The sequence below is a fragment of the Dendronephthya gigantea genome, unplaced genomic scaffold (genome assembly GCF_004324835.1).
Source record: "Dendronephthya gigantea isolate DGI-Jeju-01 unplaced genomic scaffold, DenGig_1.0 001023F, whole genome shotgun sequence".
Classification (NCBI taxonomy): domain Eukaryota; kingdom Metazoa; phylum Cnidaria; class Anthozoa; order Malacalcyonacea; family Nephtheidae; genus Dendronephthya; species Dendronephthya gigantea.
In genome coordinates, this window is record NW_021164033.1 from 1,512 (window position 1) to 8,028 (window position 6,517).

Below are 6,517 nucleotides of genomic sequence, written 5' to 3' on the forward strand. Positions count from 1 at the left end.
GACAATGCTGTACCAAGGTTGTTGCCAACAAGCTTGCTACAAGTCTGATGAACAACTTGCTACAAGCTTGTTGAACTTGAGCTGTTCCAAGCTTGTTATAACAAGGCCGTTACAAGCTTGTCGCGACAAGCTTGCTGCAAACATGGCCGCGCATTAAATCTCGCTTGAAAACACGCGTGTTTTTCCGGAGATTGTGAAACAAAGAACAAACAACACAAAGTTTGATGTAAAAATCATTTTATTTAAAAAACAAATTCAAAGGTTATCAATTAAATACAAACTTCACACTTGAAGTACCAAGATTACTAAAGGCTCAGTACAAGAACATATGTATTTTCCTTTCTGAGTATATAGCCTAATAATCAGTTCGTAAGAAAAGTTTCTTTGCATTCATATGGTAAAAATTAACTGGTTCATGAATATTCTTGTATAATACCAGTATTTCAGTCACTTGTTGAATTGACTTCGTCATCCCAAGAATCAACAGCTAGCTGCACCTCTTTCCTATAATTCACTCTGTTTGATACGACTTTCCGGCCAAGACCTCAGTTTAGCTCCAGTTTGATAATCAAATTCCTATAAAGTATAATATACACTGTTATTTTCAAGGTGTTATTTTAACACCACTTTTAAGGGATTCTAGGGGTGTAATAGGGGAGTTACAAAATTCCAGCTTAATAACTCCATAGTTGGACTTAAAATAGCACCACGTAAGGGGGTTACGCGCAATGTAACACCATTTTGGGGGTTAAAATAAGTACATTATACCACGTGATCAAGCTAATGCAATCATGCAAAACGAGGTATTTTTCAAAACCTTCGCAAGCACTGCTGGTTCCACGGGAGAATTGCCTGTATTTTTAAAGATAAATTTAAAAGATAGCTCAATGACCAGGTGAATCAGTGAACTCTTGAAAAGAGCAGGGAAATTTGCAAATATACTGACGTATATTTCAACCAATAAGATCACTTATACATAGTTTAAACAGAGTTTGAACCAATGAGATTACTCCGTTGAAATCGTCACTTCCTCAACGGTTCAACGGTTATAGATATCCTTGAAACAAGGAAATGTTCATCTGTAATGTTTTCAAGGAATTCGGATTCTTTTCAAATCTTATTACTGAAAGAAGTTATGAACTTCGTTGCAGAGTGTTAAAGTGTTTAAAAGCTCGTTGATCTTGCTTTTGCCATTTGATGAATGGCAATGATCAATAAAATCATATTTGGCCCAGTTCAAATTGATTTTGTTGTTATCGGAAAACTTTTGCGGTTAACAATGTCGCTACAACTTGTTGGAACTGTCTTGTTACAGCATTGTCACGCGCAGCCTTCGTACAAGCTTGTTGTGACAGGCTTGTTACAACTTGATGACTATAACAACTTGTCAACAAGTTGCTCCAACAAGCTTGGTACAGCTTGTTGTCGACAAGCTTGGAACAAGTTGTTCCAACAACTTGCTACAAGTCTGCAAGCCAACAAGTTGTAGCAAGCTTGATGTCAACAAGCTTGCTACAACCTGTTGTCTCAACAAGCTTGTTACAACTTGTCAACAAGCTTGCTACAAGCTTGTTGAGCCAACAAGTTGTCAACAAGATGTGAGATTTTTAGGTGTGTATCTCATATAACCACATCTGCATCACATGTGGTTCACATGTGCCCTCATAGAACCACATGTTTTCACATGTGAACCTCATGTGTATCCAATATAACCACATGTACATCACATGTGGTTCACATGTACCCTCCATATAACCACATGTGAACTACATATAATCACATGTGATCACATGTGATCACATGTGATCACATGTGATCACATGTGAAGCACATGTGATCACATGTGAAGCACATGTGGTTCACATGTACCCTCCATAAAACCACATGTGAACCACATATAATCACATGTGATCACATGTGAAGCACATGTGATCACATGTGAAGCACATGTGATCACATGTGAAACACATGTGAAACACATGTGGTTTGCATGTGTTTTTTTCGTAAGGGATTACTTGTGAGAATAATGTTCGTATTAAAGCAGTTATAGTTTTTAATGTCTAAAATATACAATAAAGTTTAAATGCAGGATTTCCTGTTCGTAAGTTTTGGTTCATAAACCATTATGTAATAAATTTGAATACGATTTTCACAGCCTGCTGGTTTGCTCTATTACCTTGAAAGCCCTGACGAGGTAGGAAATCTTTGAGAATTTTTTGCAAGGGCCATTATTTACATAAACCCATTGCAGTGGTTCTGACTAACCAATCATAATAGTGACTAAGTGGTATCAACTGCTTTGGTAACTAAACTCCATCATTCATCCTTATACTGTGCCAACTGCCCCACTGACGAAATAATTAAATAGTAATTAATTCAGATGTGTAAAACCTTTTTGTAAAGAAGCAATTTTGTTGGAAAGTTTTTATCTTTCCTTCAGCCACCGGAGACTAAAGAAGATCATTTATCAATTCGTGACAATGTAAAGCTTGCAGAGTACGTTTTAAAGCAACAATCGTGTTCCAAAATTTCATGATGCATGCTTGTATGTACGTATAAGCCTGTTATTTCACGCGCTATACTTGTCTGTTACAGCTCAGGAAAAGCGAGAGGAACGGTCAAGGAATCAACTTAAGGATATCCCTCGCATTGGAGACAAAAATAGGATTCAAAGCCAGGAGAGATGTGAGAATTTAAATCCAGTTGTTTTATTACAAGTAAGTGTTCATATTAAGAAAATGGGAAATGTTCTAGTCGTTTGAAAGATGAAAAAGCAATGGTATTTAAACGGATATTTTTTACAGATTCAGTCAAGATCTGACAGCGTACAACCTGATTTGGAATTACAAGGTGAGTCTCGAAGTTAAAGTTAGTTTCCATTGAAAATATAGGAAATGAAAAGGTAATAGAGAATTTCCTGTCGCTATGAGTATAACAAGACAATTCAATAGTCCTGACCTCTTTCTCTAAACTGTTGTCGTAAAAGAGTATGAAAAAATTTCTTTTGTTTTCAATGTGACAGACGCGAGAGGAACTTCTGGGGCTCTCGAATCTGAGATGCGCAAATTTGCAATGGAAAAAGACCTGAGTGGAAACTACGTTGTTTTTGGAATCACCTTTAGTTTGAAGTCCTGCATGAATGTTTAGCTGATCAACTGAAAATAGGTTAGTGAAGCCTTATACTGCTCTAGCTTTTTAACAGTTCTTCTTAAAGCGCCCCCCCCTATCCCTTGATCGCAATCAAACTCAGTAACGTATCTCTCCTATCAGGCGACTATTATTTGAGAGTCTTGTTGGAACAAAACGACGGGGAGACGCCGATAACAAATGTGTGAGTCCACGACATTTATCTATCAGGATTTGCAAATATTCAAACTACTGTCTTTTCACAACAGTTGATATTTAAGAGGTTTTAAAGCGTCTTAATTTTGAGAAGTATTATACACACTTCAATTCAAGCCAGGAACAGTTGATGGAAAAATGAGTCAACTATAGATCCTCTGGCAGGAATCGCTTTTGCGATGCCGGTGCAATGCTCTTGTCACTGAGAACGTATAGTTGACTAATTTTTCCATCAACTGTTCCTGGCTTGAATTTGAAGTGTGTATAATACCACACGAAATTAAGACCCTTTAAAACCTCTAGAATATTCCTGCACCGTGTGAAGTGCCTAAAATCATCTGTTGATATTTATTTAGAACTTCACTTTAGGAAGCTGATGAAGAAACCGCGGCAAAAATACAAGATTTGGCGCTTGCCAAGGGCGCTCTACCAAAACGCTTACGCATGGCCATGATTACGCAAAGCACTGATAGACGTTCGCTACTGAACAGGTGCGAATTAGTGTGATAAATTAACAAATTGTTGCAGATGTATAGCCTCGATTCCATCCGGAGGACCTGAGTTGTATTTTAGCAACATTCTTAGATTCATCTTAAAACTTGTGATTTTATAATATACTAGCCATCTGTAAATAGTTCAATTGAGACTAACAAGCATACTCCATAAGTAATTTATAATCTTTATTGTTGGCATATAGGCAATTGAGTGGACATCTAGTGGCTCTCTGGACAACTGGTCATCCAAGAGCAATGGCATTACTTGTGAGAATAATGTTCGTATTAAAGCAGTTATAGTTTTTAATGTCTAAAATATACAATAAAGTTTATTTCGGGATTTCCTGTTCGTAAGTTTTGGTTCATAAACCATTATGTAATAAATTTGAATACGATTTTCACAGCCTGCTGGTTTGCTCTATTACCTTGAAAGCCCTGACGAGGTAGGAAATCTTTGAGAATTTTTTGCGAGGGCCATTATTTACATAAACCCATTCCAGTGGTTCTGACTAACCAATCATAATAGTGACCAAGTGGTATCAACTGCTTTGGTAACTAAACTCCATCATTCATCCTTATAATGTGCCAACTGCCCCACTGACGAAATAATTACATAGTAATTCATTCAGAAGTGTAAAACCTTTTTGTAAAGAAGCAATTTTGTTGGAAAGTTTTTATCTTTTCTTCAGCCACCGGAGACTAAAGAAGATCATTTATCAATTCGTGACCATGTAAAGCTTGCAGAGTACGTTTTAAAGCAACAATCGTGTTCCAAAATTTCATGATGCATGCTTGTATGTACGTATAAGCCTGTTATTTCACGCGCTATACTTGTCTGTTACAGCTCAGGAAAAGCGAGAGGAACGTCAAGGAATCAACTTGAAGGATATCTCTCGCATTGGAGGACAAAAATAGGATTCAAAGCCAGGAAAGATGTGAGAATTTAAATCCAGTTGTTTTATTACAAGTAAGTGTTCATATTAAGAAAATGGGAAATGTTCTAGTCGTTTGAAAGATGAAAAAGCAATGGTATTTAAACGGATCTTTTTTACAGATTTAGTCAAGATCTGACAGCGTACAACCTGATTTGGAATTACAAGGTGAGTCTCGATCAACTAAAAATAGGTTAGTGATAAGCCTTATACTGCTCTAGCTTTTTAACAGTTCTTCTTAAAGCGCCCCCCCCTATCCCTCGATCGCAATCAAACTCAGTAACGTATCTCTCCTATCCGGCGACTATTATTTGAGAGTCTTGTTGGAACAAAACGACAGGGAGACGCCGATAACAAATGTGTGAGTCCACGACATTTATCTATCAGGATTTGCAAATATTCAAACTACTGTCTTTTCACAACAGTTGATATTTAAGAGGTTTTAAAGCGTCTTAATTTTGAGAAGTATTATACACACTTCAATTCAAGCCAGGAACAGTTGATGGAAAAATGAGTCAACTATAGATCCTCTGGCAGGAATCGCTTTTGCGATGCCGGTGCAATGCTCTTGTCACTGAGAACGTATAGTTGACTAATTTTTCCATCAACTGTTCCTGGCTTGAATTTGAAGTGTGTATAATACCACACGAAATTAAGACCCTTTAAAACCTCTAGAATATTCCTGCACCGTGTGAAGTGCCTAAAATCATCTGTTGAATATTTATTTAGAACTTCACTTTAGGAAGCTGATGAAGAAACCGCGGCAAAAATACAAGATTTGGCGCTTGCCAAGGGCGCTCTACCAAACGCTTACGCATGGCCATGATTACGCAAAGCACTGATAGACGTTCGCTACTGAACAGGTGCGAATTAGTGTGATAAATTAAAAATTGTTGCAGATGTATAGCCTCGATTCCATCCGGAGGACCTGAGTTGTATTTTAGCAACATTCTTAGATTCATCTTAAAACTTGTGATTTTATAATCCTCTATATACTAGCCATCTGTAAATAGTTCAATTGAGACTAACAAGCATACTCCATAAGTAATTTATAATCTTTATTGTTGGCATATAGGCAATTGAGTGGACATCTAGTGGCTCTCTGGAAAACTGGTCATCCAAGAGCAATGGCATTACTTGTGAGAATAATGTTCGTATTAAAGCAGTTATAGTTTTTAATGTCTAAAATACAAATAAAGTTTAAATGCGGGATTTCCTGTTCGTAAGTTTTGGTTCATAAACCATTATGTAATAAATTTGAATACGATTTTCACAGCCTGCTGGTTTGCTCTATTACCTTGAAAGCCCTGACGAGGTAAATCTTTGAGAATTTTTGCGAGGCCATTATTTACATAAACCCATTGCAGTGGTTCTGACTAACCAATCATAATAGTGACTAAGTGGTATCAACTGCTTTGGTAACTAAACTCCATCATTCATCCTTATACTGTGCCAACTGCCCCACTGACGAAATAATTAAATAGTAATTCATTCAGAAGTGTAAAACTTTTTGTAAAGAAGCAATTTTGTTGGAAAGTTTTTATCTTTCCTTCAGCACCGGAGACTAAAGAAGATCATTTATCAATTCGTGACAATGTAAAGCTTGCAGAGTACGTTTTAAAGCAACAATCGTGTTCCAAAATTTCATGATGCATGCTTGTATGTACGTATAAGCCTGTTATTTCACGCGCTATACTTGTCTGTTACAGCTCAGGAAAAGCGAGAGGAACGTCAAGGAATCAACTTGAA

General features: G+C 37.0%; 1 long non-coding RNA gene across 1 annotated transcript; it reads left to right on the plus strand.

The window, feature by feature from the left end:
* Positions 1-3,791: 3,791 nt before the first annotated feature.
* LOC114544897 lies at positions 3,792-6,083 on the plus strand. The gene is made up of 3 exons (XR_003690659.1): positions 3,792-3,833; positions 5,844-5,918; positions 6,045-6,083. It is a non-coding gene; the product is annotated as an uncharacterized LOC114544897 (long non-coding RNA).
* Positions 6,084-6,517: the final 434 nt, after the last annotated feature.